The 13,128-nt window shown below is 40.0% G+C and overlaps 1 protein-coding gene across 5 annotated transcripts in view; it reads right to left on the bottom strand.

Moving 5' to 3' along the window:
- The window catches only part of CDIN1 (CDAN1 interacting nuclease 1), a 233,470-nt gene that overhangs the window by 133,376 nt on the left and 86,966 nt on the right, over positions 1-13,128 (bottom strand). The window contains exon 1 of one of the 5 annotated variants that reach the window (XM_081507115.1): positions 445-567. The exons of the other annotated variants lie outside the window; for them this stretch is intronic. The gene's annotated coding sequence lies outside the window, so the exon portion shown is untranslated. Of the gene's footprint in view, positions 1-444; positions 568-13,128 lie in introns of those variants that run through there. 5 annotated transcript variants of the gene reach the window in all.

The following is a 13,128-nucleotide window of genomic DNA, read 5'->3' as shown; positions in this document are numbered from 1 at the left end:
AATAAGAGAAAAAATATATATATACACACAATTGTATATTTATATACAAATTTTTGTCCCAAAATATGTTTCATCATACCCAATTGCAAATTAAACTGACCTTATCCTGGGGGACTGCAATGAAAGGGGCTATAGGAGGCATCTTACGAAGTGTGGTATATCAGATCACACCTTTTGAAAAGTGAGGCATGAGATCCTGGCCTCGTTGCTTACTGGAGGCATGCAGAAGTCAGAGTGGCCAGAACTCCTCTTCCTCACCCATGGGAAGAAGGCAAGTCTCTAGACTGAAGCTAAGTCAGGTGTTGCCTAAGAATCAATTATTTCAAGTCCTCCAGTGGAATCATTCCCAAACATTTAGCAAAATAGCTTATAGGGTCTGATCCATACAAGCACAAACTAAAAAACATACTAGATAATTATCTAGTTAAGAGAATAAAAACATACCACAGAGTTACATCATCATTCAGGTTCTGAGATAGTTTTTCGTCTTTTTTTTTGAATGATTATATTCTTTATCAAGTTCAGTACCATAAGAACACTGACAGATATGATAAATGTTAGGAAATTCTGTGGAAAGAAATAGGGAAATTACATCTTTCTCATTTAAGCATAGTTCACAAGGAAATGAGTGCACAAGGAAAAAAATGAAGTGCAATTATTTTAATTATTTCCTATTCTTAGTTACCTAACTGCATGTGTATAACAATGCTATGTAGTTAGTTGCCATTTGTAAATATGTTTGCACTGCAAGTGGGGAGGCATATTTGGAGTCTCAAAAAGATCATCATCACTGGAGGAATACTATCCAGCTCTGCAACGTGGCAAGTTATTGAGCCTCTCAAATTCAGGGTCTTTATCTGTAGAATATGATAATATTATCGGACCTGACTACCTTTAAGAGTTCTTATATGAGTCCCTAGAGAAAACAATGACAACACTATTGTTTGTTATTTTATTAAAGCAATAATAAGTAATATCAAGAAACAAATAAGCCTTACGCATTGGCTTTGAGTAAGCTTAAGTTCAGTTCAGTCGCTCAGTTGTGTCGCACTCTGGGACCTCACAGACTGCAGCACACCAGGCTTCCCTGTCCATCACCAACTCCCAGAACTTACTCAAACTCATGTCCATCGAGTCAGTGATGCCATCCAACCATCTCATCCTCTGTCATCCCCTTCTCATCCCGCCTTCAATCTTTCCCAGCATCAGGGTCTTTTCTAGTGAGTCAGTTCTTCGCATCAGGTGGCCAAAGTATTGGAGTTTCAGCTTCAGCATCAGTCCTTCCAATGAATATTGAGGACTGATTTCCTTCAGGGGAAATCAGGGATACTTTTCCTAGTATCTTTCCCAGAGTCTTTTCAAATGAGTTCGTTCTTTGCATCAAGTGGCCAAAGTATTGGGAGTTTCAGCTTCAGCATCAGTCCTTCCAATGAATATTCAGGACTGATTTCCTTCAGGGTGGACTGGTTTTATCTCCTTGCAGTCCAAGGGAGTCTCAAGAGTCTTCTCCAACACCACAGTTCAAAAGCATCGATCCTTTGGAGCTCAGCTTTCTTTATAATCCAACTCTGGCATCCATACATGACTACTGGAAAAACCATAGCCTTGACTAGACGGACCTTTGTCGGCTAAGTAATGTCTCTGCTTTTTAATAAGCTGTCTAGATTGGTCATAACTTTCTTTCCAAGGAGTTAGCGTCTTTTAATTTCATGGTTGCAGTCACCATTTGCACTGATTTTGGAATCCAAAAAAATAAAGTCTGTCACTGTATACACTGTTTCCCCATCTATTTGCCATGAAGTGATGGGACCAGATGCCATCATCTTCGTTTTCTGAATGTTGAATTTTAACCCAACTTTTTCACTCTCCTCTTTCACTTTCATCAAGAGGCTCTTTAGTTCTTCTTCACTTTCTGCCATAAGGGTGGTGTCATCTGAATTTCTGAGGTTATTGATATTTCTCCTGGCAATCTTGATTCCAGCTTGTGCTTCCTCCAGCCCAGCATTTCTCATGATGTACTCTGAATATAAGTTAAATAAGCAGGGTGACAATATACAGCCTTGATGTACTCCTTTCCCGATTTGGAACCAGTCTGTTGTTCCATGTCCAGTTCTAACTGTTGCTTCTTGACTGGCATTCAGATTTCTCAGGAGGCAGGTCAGGTGGTCTGGTATTCCCATCTCTTTAAGAATTTTCCACAGTTTGTTGTGATCTACACAGTTAGCAGAAGTAGATGTTTTTCTGTAACTCTCTTGCTTTTTCAATGATCCAACAGATGTTGGCAATTTGATCTCTGGTTCCTCTGCCTTTTCTAAATCCAGCATTTACATCCGGAAGCTCATGGTTCACATACTGTTGAAGCCTGGCTTGGAGAATTTTGAGCATTACTTTGCTAGCATGTGAAATGAGTGCAGTTGTGCGCTAGTTTGAACATTCTGTTGGCATTGCCTTTCTTAAATTAGACTTAATTATTTCAGAAAGAAATTACCATGGATTAGTGGAACAAAAACTGGGAATACAAAGCAGTGAACTGTCTTACATTCCTCTCACATGCTCAGTCGGTTCTGACTCTTTGTGACCCAGTGGACTGTAGCCCACCAGCTCCTTTGTCCATACGATTCTATAGGAAAGATTACTGGAGTGTGTTGCCATTTCCTTCTCCAGAGGATCTCCCTGACCCAGGGACCAAACCTGTGTCTCCCGAATTGGCAGGCAGATTCTTTACCCACTGAGCCACTGTAAATTCACTCTGTTTTCCCAACTTAATTCTAAGGCCAGGCCACTAGGAGGGGACCAAAGCAATCACTCACATACTGGTCACCTTCTCTGAGGGACTGCACTCACTCTGATCTGCCACACAGTCATCAGATAGTAATGGCAGACACACTCCTTTGCAGTACCCATGATGCTATCAGTGTCTCATGGAAACAAAAGCACTTTCTCCACATGTTCCTTGGTCATTGCTAGGTTGTTACATTGCTAACCATCATACCCATGTGAGAAGAAGATTACTAAATGACCAGACAGCATACCTAAAAATATGCTATTTCCCTATCCTAGGGAAAATTACTGACCTCATATCAAACTATATGCAAACTCACTGCTAAAATCGTAATGGTCCTTTTTAAAAAAAGAGGGACAATACCCTGGGAGAGAGAAAAAATTAGGTCATTTGTTTTATGAGGGAAGAAAGGGAAATCTTACAGGAAAAAGAAACTGATGACATCATAGTTTTCTTCACAATATACATTATAGAACAGCGTGCTTATCAGAAGTAAGAATCATAGCCAATAAACTTAAAAAAATAGTTTGAATATATTGAATAGAACACTATTCAAATCAAAGGAAGCTTACAAGGGGAAGTCAGTGATTTAAAATTGAACAGTTAAAACTATATATTGAGTCCATGTTCATTTAAAACTCAAGAAAATATCTTTTCTCTTCTTGCAACTGGCCGTTTCTCAGAGCAGGAGAGAAAGTGCTAACACACAGGACCTCCAGGCCAGGGTTCCAGACACAGGACATGTCTGCCCTCCATGTCTGGGGATGTGCACTCAGACTTGAGTAGGTCTACCTCCCAGATCAAGCCAGAGTGCAAGCATACATTTACACACAAACTCTGAAGCTTAGGAAATGCCAAGTGAGTGAAGTGAAAGTCGCTCAGTCGTGTCTGACTCTTTGCAATCCCATGGACTATACAGTCCATGGAATATCCAGGCCAGAATACTGGAGTGGGTAGCCTCTCCCCTCTCCAGGAGATCTTCCCAACCCATGTCTCCTGCATTGCAGGTGGATTCTTTACCAGCTGAGCCACTAGGGAAGCCCAGGAAATGCCAAAGGGAGGAATAATAACATCAATCAGATAAGGAAAAGCAATTGGACAATCTTGGGGTGGCTGGGGATATGAGGCCTCAAGGAAGCCCATGCCTTTCACGGAAACTGTCCCTAGGCCAGCCATGATTTTCATCAATTGTGCATCCATCTATTTTGGCCATGTGTGGATAGGAGTCTTGTTCTCTCCAACCACTGCTAAAGGCATTCATTCTGTTGATTTCACAGTTTAACCCTGCCACTGCTTCCACTGCTGGGATTTCAAGTATGAAAGCAAGAATGCGTGAGCCACTTGGAGCAAGATGCACTAGGAGAGAACTGGTACCTGTTAAAGCACACTATACAGAATACAGAGGCAACGGGCAATGCCTGGACTATGACATGCATGTGTGTATGCTAAGTCGCTTCAGTTGTGTCTGACTCTTTGTGACCCCATGGACTGTAGCCCATCAGGCTCTTCTGTTCATGGGATTTCCCAAGCAAGAATACTGGAGTGGGTTGTCATTTCCTTCTCCATATTGTGGAATATTTCAAATACAAAGAGGTCAGGATCCTAATATAATAAATATCCATGTCCCACCTTTCTGGGCTTCCCAGGTGGTACTAATGGTAAAGAGACCACCTGAGCATGCAGGAGACATAAGAGACCTGGGTTTGATCCTTGGGGTGGGAAGATCCCCTGGAGGAGGGCATAGCAACCCACTCCAGTATTCCGGCCTGGAGAATCCACCTTTCTGAATTAACTTCTGGACTGGCAATTAATACTAAGATAGTCCAATACTAATTTGTGTAGACTTTTAAATTTATCAATTTGCTAGAGATTGCTTTATTAGTATTTTCAAGAAACCAAATTTCAGTTTTTTTCTACTATTCCACTTCTTCAAAATTCATTTAACTTATTCTTTTGTGATCATTGTTTCCTGCTTTCTTCTTTGAGTCTGCTACATTTATTCTTATTAATACCTTACTATGTTTATCAAATAAAATTTCAAGCTTTAACACACTTTTTAAGGCTACAATTTTTCCTCTAAATTCTCTTTTAGTTACATGCCACAAGTTCTGCTGTCACTTACAAATATTTTGTAGTTCCCATTATGACTAAAGTTGATTTCTTCAGATCCATCCTAGAATCCACTAACTTTTGTTCTAATCTAATTTTCCAATTTTGATTTCTTGTATGTAATTCAACAGTTTACTCACCAAATGAGGTTTTAACTTCAATGACAATGATTTCAGTTCTAAATTTTATTTTTGTTTTTTAAATGTGTTTTTCATACTATTTTCTTTTGTTCATCCAGTTATGGTCTTTCTTTTTACTTATTCAATCAGCTCATATGTTAATTTTATAGCTTTCAAATGACATCATATAGATTAAATTTATAGTGTCTTCATTTTCTCATCTCTAGTCCATAGTATACCATTTCTCTACCTATCTATCGACCTGCCTAACTATTTACCTATCTTCCCTATGACAGTGGTTTCCTCACTTGCTTTGTAAATTTTTACTGTGAGCTTATTTTCAGAAAGAATTGTTTGACCTGCACTGTGGAAATAACCATGACAAAGTAGTTTCATGTTTACTTTTGCAGAGACTAGTTTTATTGTCAATTTCTTAGCTCAGACTTCCTACAGTAAATAAGAGTGCAAATCTGAACCTATACCCACAAATGGTTGACCTATTTCTAATTTTAGTCTCCCCTCCTAATACTCTACAACCCAAGTTCATATGCAGTAAGCAAGCCTCCCTGACATTTTCTCCAGGCAAGTGGAGTTTCCCAGTCTTTTTTTTTTTTTGTAATGGTTTGGGTTATATGTTGAAGCTCAATTCCAGCTCTGGCTGCACATCTTTCCCTATGGGGAGTGTGGGGTTTAAAAATCCTAGCCCTGGCCTTTTATCTAAAGCTAACAATTCTTATGGACTTACACAGTGTGAGCCCCTGAATACCACTCTGAATACACATTCTCTCTCTACTTTTTGTAATTAGAGATTGAACTTCTTGGTTTGAACTTGATTATGTATTTTAAAAGATTTCTTTGTTGTTGTTTATTTGGTCTATCATTTCTATGTCTTTGTCATGGCAACACAGCCCAACAACCAAAAATTATTTTGTTATGTTGCTGAGGCTTTTGGAAACCCTCCAATAGGAAGTTTAAAAGAAAGCTTGTTTGTTTGTTATTTTTCTAAAGTTAAAAGTATATAAGTATATATATTTAAATAAAGTCCTCCCATAAAGTTGCAGCCCCAAACAATCGCAAGAAGGGCAGGTGGCAAATATGTTGAGTAGGCTGGAGAGTGGAACCACCAAAATCACTAGTGAAGTCCTCTCTTTTGCATGGTGTCTGAGCCAGGCAGGGGATTAGGAGAATGGTCACTGGGGGCTAGAAAATAAATTGTTACCCTGACCCCTCCAAAGGCTGCTACCATGTCACAGACCAAAGCACTGAAGTAATCAACAAGCTTGGGAAACAAGACAACTTGTTTCTGGGGGGTTGAGGCTCAGTTCCTTTGGCTTCTTAGACTTGCATTTTTTTGGTGCATGTGGCGGTGTGTGGCGGTGTATATGTGTGTGTGTGGGGGGGGGTGGTTTAAACACCAATTTCCTAACATGCTCATTATTTGGCAATTTGGGCTAGACTTGATGAAGACAGCTTCTCCTTATGTGGTGTTAAGTGGAGTAGATCATCTGGGTGCTGGACAATTTGCTTTCATGATGACTCACAGCTCTGGCAGATCTGTGCTTGCTGTGGTATCAGCCATGACTGTGGGAGAGGGGCTTTGGTTTTTCCCCATTTGGGTCTAAGGTCTGCCTGGACTTCCCCTAGAATTGATAGGTAGGTTCCAAGTGTAAGCATCCCAAGGAACCAGGCAGAAGTTTATGGCTTCCTAGAATCTAGCCTCAGATGTAATATGAGAAGATCATAATTTTTATTTACATCTTCCTCGCAAGAGGGAAAATATGCCTTCTGAAGGAAAAGTAAACTTGCAAAGTGATGCAGTATAATACCTGCAAATGGAGAGACCACATGGAACAGTGGTTATGCACTGAGTCTAGAATCAGATTTGGTTTGGCTCTTCTACCTGCTAGCTGTGTCATCTTGACAAGTTAATTAATGTCTGTAACCTTCAGTTCCCTCGTTGGTAAAAGAGTGTAACATTGGTGCTTACTTTGCAGGGTTATTGTGACGATGAAATAACACACAAAAAACACTAACGTGCTATTTGAGACTTGAGCTGTTACAGTTGTTAGGCTGTTCCCTTAGTTGGTATTAGATCACACTATGGCCTGCTTTCTGCCTCCCAACATCACATCGCCATTATTTGTTACTTTCTATGGTCCAGAGGGCTAAAAACAGCAAGTCTTCATGAGGTGTGTGTCAGGAGCCTGCTTTTACCAGGCACATGTTGCCACAGCCTTGGAGAGACAGCAGAAGTGAGTCTATTCTATATGCAAACTGGGGCAAGGCCAGATTCTCTCTTCTTAAACGTCTGCCCTGACCCACCCCTTTGTGGGATTCAGGGTGTTCCACCCAGAATCAAACGTGTTCTCTGGAAAGAACCTGGTGGAAATCCCTATAATCACAGAAGAAACAGATTCCACACTTCTACCCCCACTCCACCCCTATGACCAGCTTAGGGCATTTCAAGCACCAGCAATCAAGCAAGCAGAGACTTTACCCGAATCACTAACACTCACACCCATGTTTAGTACTCATTTCCCTAGTGTAAGCTCAGATAAGCAGCCAGCTACTGCGGAAAGGAACCAAGGCAAATAAGCAGATGAATCATCTACACTCTTGAGGTCGCTGGAAGTCCTGCCCACTGCAAAGGGTGCCATCTGCTCAGGTTACACCTGGATAAAACAAAGACAAGACCCTATATAGCTGAGACCTCTAATCCAGTGTCATAACGGATTTAAGCATGACAGGTGAGCCAGCATGGGGCTGACTATACACTGGATAGTAGCAATCAGGAGCGAAAACAAGATGAAGTGAGGGATGGATGCTACAGGGATAAAGATGAGATGGGTCATTTGGAAAGAAAATTGATGTGCAGATGGCATGGTGGTATTAGAATCTGGTTCTCCCTCCACTGAAAAACAAACAAGCAAACAAAACAATCCCTTCAGTTGAAAAGCTGGATAGGGAAGATGGCCGCTCTCAAGCACACCAAGAGTTCTACCTCGTCACATGACTGCTCCAGAGGCGGAGCTCCAGAACAGCAAAGCCTAAAATACCGCCTAGAACTGGATCACTTCCTCAAATGCTTAAGGTCTTTGGATATCAAGGTTATGAATGTCCCAAGTTATATATCCATGGAGTTGGTTTGCCAGTGTCTTTTCTGGACAATCTCAATATTGTCAGTGGTGTATAGCAGCCTACTTTCTCTTGCAGTTGGAAGTATGCCTCTTGAGAATTCTAGGCAGCTTGCTAAGCTTTCCTGCAGCACAGGAATGATCTCTAAAGCAGTCTGATCCCATTTGACAATCTGAATAGGAAATATCTTTCAACATTAGGGAATCCTATGGGGACAAATTATAATTCTGCCCTCTAACTAGCACATAATCATGTAAGAAATAACTTGAACTAGAGTCATCAAAAAAGTATTATGTAAGGATGAAGGAAGAAGTCTTCAAAGCATGAATACTCACACTGATTGGATCCTTGTCTCCAGCAACTTATAGCTCTACAACCAGTACACATCTATATACAACTCTTATTCAACGAACATTCAACAGAAATTTATTCAGCACATGATTAATGCCAAGAACATACTTAATTGTACCACAGATTCCATCCTCCAAATCTGGACATTCTTTTGAATCTTTCCTTTGGCCAAAACCTCAAAGTTCACAGTTCAAGTCTCACCTCCTCTGGTAAAGTTTTTCATTAATTCTTCCAATCCACTTCTTCTCCTCTCCCTCATATTGTGGAGTGGAGTGAACTCATTGTCTACTGATCATTTTGCACTTGATTAATTAAATGGCTTCCCTGGTGGCTCAGAGGGTAAAGCATCTGCCTGCAATGTGGGAAGCCTGGATTCGATCCCTGGGTGGGGAAGATCCTCTGGACAAGGAAATGGTAACCCACTCCAGTATTCTTGCCTGGAAAACCCCATGGATGGAGAAGCCTGGTATGCTACAGTTCATGGGGTCACAAAGAGTTGGACACGACTGAGCGACTTGACTTTGTCACTTTAAATATTACTTTGTCACCTATTGACATAAGAGTGATCAAGATGCTAAGACTTGAAACCATGACAGCTTTAAAAAAATGTGAAGGAAAAGATAATATTTAGTACAGCACAAGAAAAAAGGTATCACACTTTCTCAATGTTACCTTTATACATCCAAGGGCTTTTACATGCACTGTTAGGCTCATCCTGTGATCACAACAAGATTAAACTTAAAGGTTTAATGCTGGTTCTGAAGCCATAAGTTTTCAGATTTCAGCATGACCCTGTGTTTGGTCTACCTCCATCTTTCTTCATTTCTTTTTGGTTTGTTTCATTATGGCTACCCTCAGGACACTTTTAGACACTTTTTTCTTGACCGACTCCCAATGAAATTTTGTTGTTGTTGTTGTTGTGCAGTTACTAAGTCTTTTCCGATTCTTTGCAACCCCATGGACTGCAGCACTCCAGGCATCCTTGTCCGTCACTACTTCTTGGAGTTTGCTCAGACTCATGTCCATTGATTTGGTGATACCATCCAACCATCTCATTCTCTGTTGCCCCTATACTCCTCTTGCCCTCAGTCTTTCCCAGCATCAGGGCCTTTTCCAATGAGTCCACTTCTCACATCAGGTGGCCAAAGTATCGGAGCTTCAGCATCAGTCCTTCCAATGAATATTCAGGGTTGATTTCCTTTAGGATTGACTGGTTTAATCTCCTTGCTGTCCAAGGGACCCTCAAGAGACTTCTCCAGCACCACAATTTGAAAGCATCAATTCTTGGGTGCTCAACTTTCTTTATGGTCCATCTCTCACATCCATACATGACTACTGGAAAAACTACAGCTTTGACTACACAGACCTTTGTCGGCAAAGTTATGTTTCTGCTTTTTAATACACTGTCTAGGTTTGTCATAGCTTTCCTTCTAAGGAGCAAATGTCTTTTAATTTCATGGCTACAGTCACCATCCACAATGATTTTGGAGCCCAAGAAAATAAAATCTGCCACTGTTTCCATTTTCCCCCTATCCATTTGCCAAGAAGCGATAGGACCAGATGCCGTGATCTTCGTTTTTTGAATGTTGAGTTTTAAGCCAGCTTTTTCACCCTACCTCTTTCACCTTCATCAAGAGGCTCTTTAGATCCTCTTTGCTTTCTGCCATTAGGAAGGTATATATATTCTGCATATCTGAGGCTGTTGGTATTAATGCCACGAATATACCAGATATCTGGTTATGCAATATCACCATCTTTTTGAGAATGCATGGTTCACATGGAGAACTAAGGAACTGCTTGTGTCAGGATACTTGGTAAGATGCCTGCAAGCAAAAATATGTCTCAGCTATCACCTCAAAATTGCTCTACACAAATAGCTACTGAACAAATTGCTGACCAAATTATTAATGAACTACCCAAAACCCAACTCCCTATTGTTACAGCAATTCTTAGGTAGTCAAATGGATTTGACTTAATTTGAGTTTTTCTTGTTACAAGAGTAGGTGTTTCAAAAAACTGTTTTCAGAAAAAGCAGACTAAGAGGCTGTTGTACATATAGGTCTTTAGATATATGTTGACAACATCTAATGTCTTATCTCCCAAAGAGAAGACTGCTTAACACTGGCACAGGAGAAGTGACTTTACTATAACAAAAGAACTGTTCAAACAGTTATATGTTATTTAAACAGGTATCTATTTATGGCAAGAAAATCTAATTTATCATTTATGATGGAATTATAAATTTCCCTTTGGAAATATAATTAAGTAAGTGACATTTGAAAATATCAAGTAAATACAGTATCTTTATTATTAGTCCATATGGTGTTATGTGGATATGGTAAAACTAAAATTTCAGAAAAACAGTCTAATATTTATACCAAGTCATTTGAATATTCGGGAAGGTGGGGTTACTCAGCCTATCCTATAATGAGTGTCCACTTCTGAAAAGGAATAACAGCCACCATTTACTGAGTTTTATTGTGTACCAGGCACCACTCTAAACCGTTCACATGCATTAATTCATCAAATTTTCAGTATGTACTCACAAGGAGGCTATCCTTATCTTAGATATGAAGAAACTGAGGTATTAGAGATTTAAATAATTTGCCCAAAGTCCCACTCTTAGTTAGTGGTGGAGCCATGATACAAACGCACAAGCCAGTTGGGCGTGTAGTTACCTGGCTATTCTCCAGCACCATTCTCAGGTTAGTCAAAGGTGATCTGAAATGTTTCTGATCAAGGCATCATATTTATAAGAACTGATCGTTTCCTACCTGCTAGATGTCCCTCCAATTCAAATACTAGCAATTAAAGTTTCAAGACACTTAGTGCTCCAGGCAGAGAAAATACAGAGCCATGTAATGAAGATGAGCTCTCTTTCCTAAGCTTACTGGGGCCCAGCATGTCAGACGACATTGAGATTTGAGTCACCGGTAAAGAGAAGACTGCAGCTCAAGGTCAGGGGAGAAAGTTAATGGCAGCAAAGACCTACCAAAATCTTCTGGGGCAGCTAGAAAATCCAGCAAGATCACAAGGGTCTTATGTTATATAAAAGAGAAAAAATGGATGCTCTTAAAAGAGATACTGCAAATGGTCTGATCGAGTTTGTAGTGGTCAGTGAGATAGGGGTAAGTCTGCTTTACGAGTTGATGACTTCAAGAAGCCTTTCCAGTAGTTGTAGTCTGCTCATTTATATCTCCAGTGCTGGCAAAGACCCAGGCCACACCATGGTGTCTGCCGCAGCGCATAATTAGAAAGCAGTTAATTCTAAGTCATTAAAAGTGTTGCCCAGGATTGGAAGGATTCATGTAAAGGGAGACAGTATGAAGGCATGAACTTGCACTCTTTTGGGCAGCCTCCCTAATCTAATGGGAAAAGAACAAACTAAACCTTAGATTTCTTAAATTTTAGGAGAAGGGTCAATGGGGAAGCAGAGACGGAATTACAAGGTAAGTTAGACAATACGAAAATTCATGCATTTTCGGTAGGTTGAAAGAAACATTTCCTGGGAACCAAGCCCATGTGACTAATTACAGCCAGGGACAGGGCTTCTATTCAGAAATAACTTTCGTCTAATTCTCTTGAGAAAAATCTCAACAACTTTCAAGGAAAACACAGCTATTCAATTTCTGCCCATTATCCAACACAGAGGTCTTTCTTATACTATATTAATCACCAAAAAAAAAGGTCAAAATTATGTGTGTCAGACAACCTAATAAGCAACGAAGGCAAGGTACAGGTCAGTCTCATTTTACGGAAAGACAAATACCATAAAGATATCCTACAAGGTTAGAATATTTTTACAGACGTCTCAGAATTCCCTAGGTTTTCAAGAAAGCCTACATTTTGGTCCTTCAAGCAAACGAGCTATTCATTTAAATGAACAAGTTAGTAGCCTGATCTAAAAATAGCCATACAATTAACAGTGTACTATATAATTAAAATCCGTATATCATTAAATTATGCGGACGTTAACTTCACTATGAATTCTTTATGTAATGAGACAGTTAAAAGATACATCTCTTCAGTTGTAATTAATCTTTCAGCAAGTCTCTGAGCACAATGGCAGCACGATATTGTGCCAAAGTGAGAGATCGGGTTTACAAAGAGTCATGCTGCAAGCTCTTGAGGCTTCTGGAAACAGCGTGTTAGGCGAGAAGCACAATTAGTCTCTGAAGGAAAGTAACCAGCCATACTCGTTCTGTATGCATCACCTCTGGACACCCCAAATGACAGACCAGCGTTGGAAACTACTCCAAAGAAAGCCAATGATACACATTTTGTACCCTTGGCAATTTTATACGATATGGCCTTGGTCAACAGAACAAGCTGAAGAAAGAGATGAGGAAGTTAATACATTTTTAAGAACTCAAGACATTACTCCTACAGTGTAGCAATTAAGTGTAAATTAAAAGAACCATTTAATTACATTTTTCGCTGACTTTGGCAGAAAAAAATTTTAATAGTCGCCAATAAAAATGAATATAAACCAAAAACATCTATAAATTAAGCGCCGTTATGCTGGGGATAATAAAGAACATTCACGTTTAGATTATCATGTACAGCTGCAGGTATCCAGAGCTTGGGGTATTTCGGTGGCCTCATGAACTTCTCTCTTCCTGTTCCTGTGTT

This window comes from Giraffa tippelskirchi, chromosome 7 (genome assembly GCF_054371585.1).
Source record: "Giraffa tippelskirchi isolate mGirTip1 chromosome 7, T2T-mGirTip1v1.2.pri, whole genome shotgun sequence".
Taxonomy (NCBI): domain Eukaryota; kingdom Metazoa; phylum Chordata; class Mammalia; order Artiodactyla; family Giraffidae; genus Giraffa; species Giraffa tippelskirchi.
This window is presented reverse-complemented; position numbering and strand designations above follow the sequence as displayed.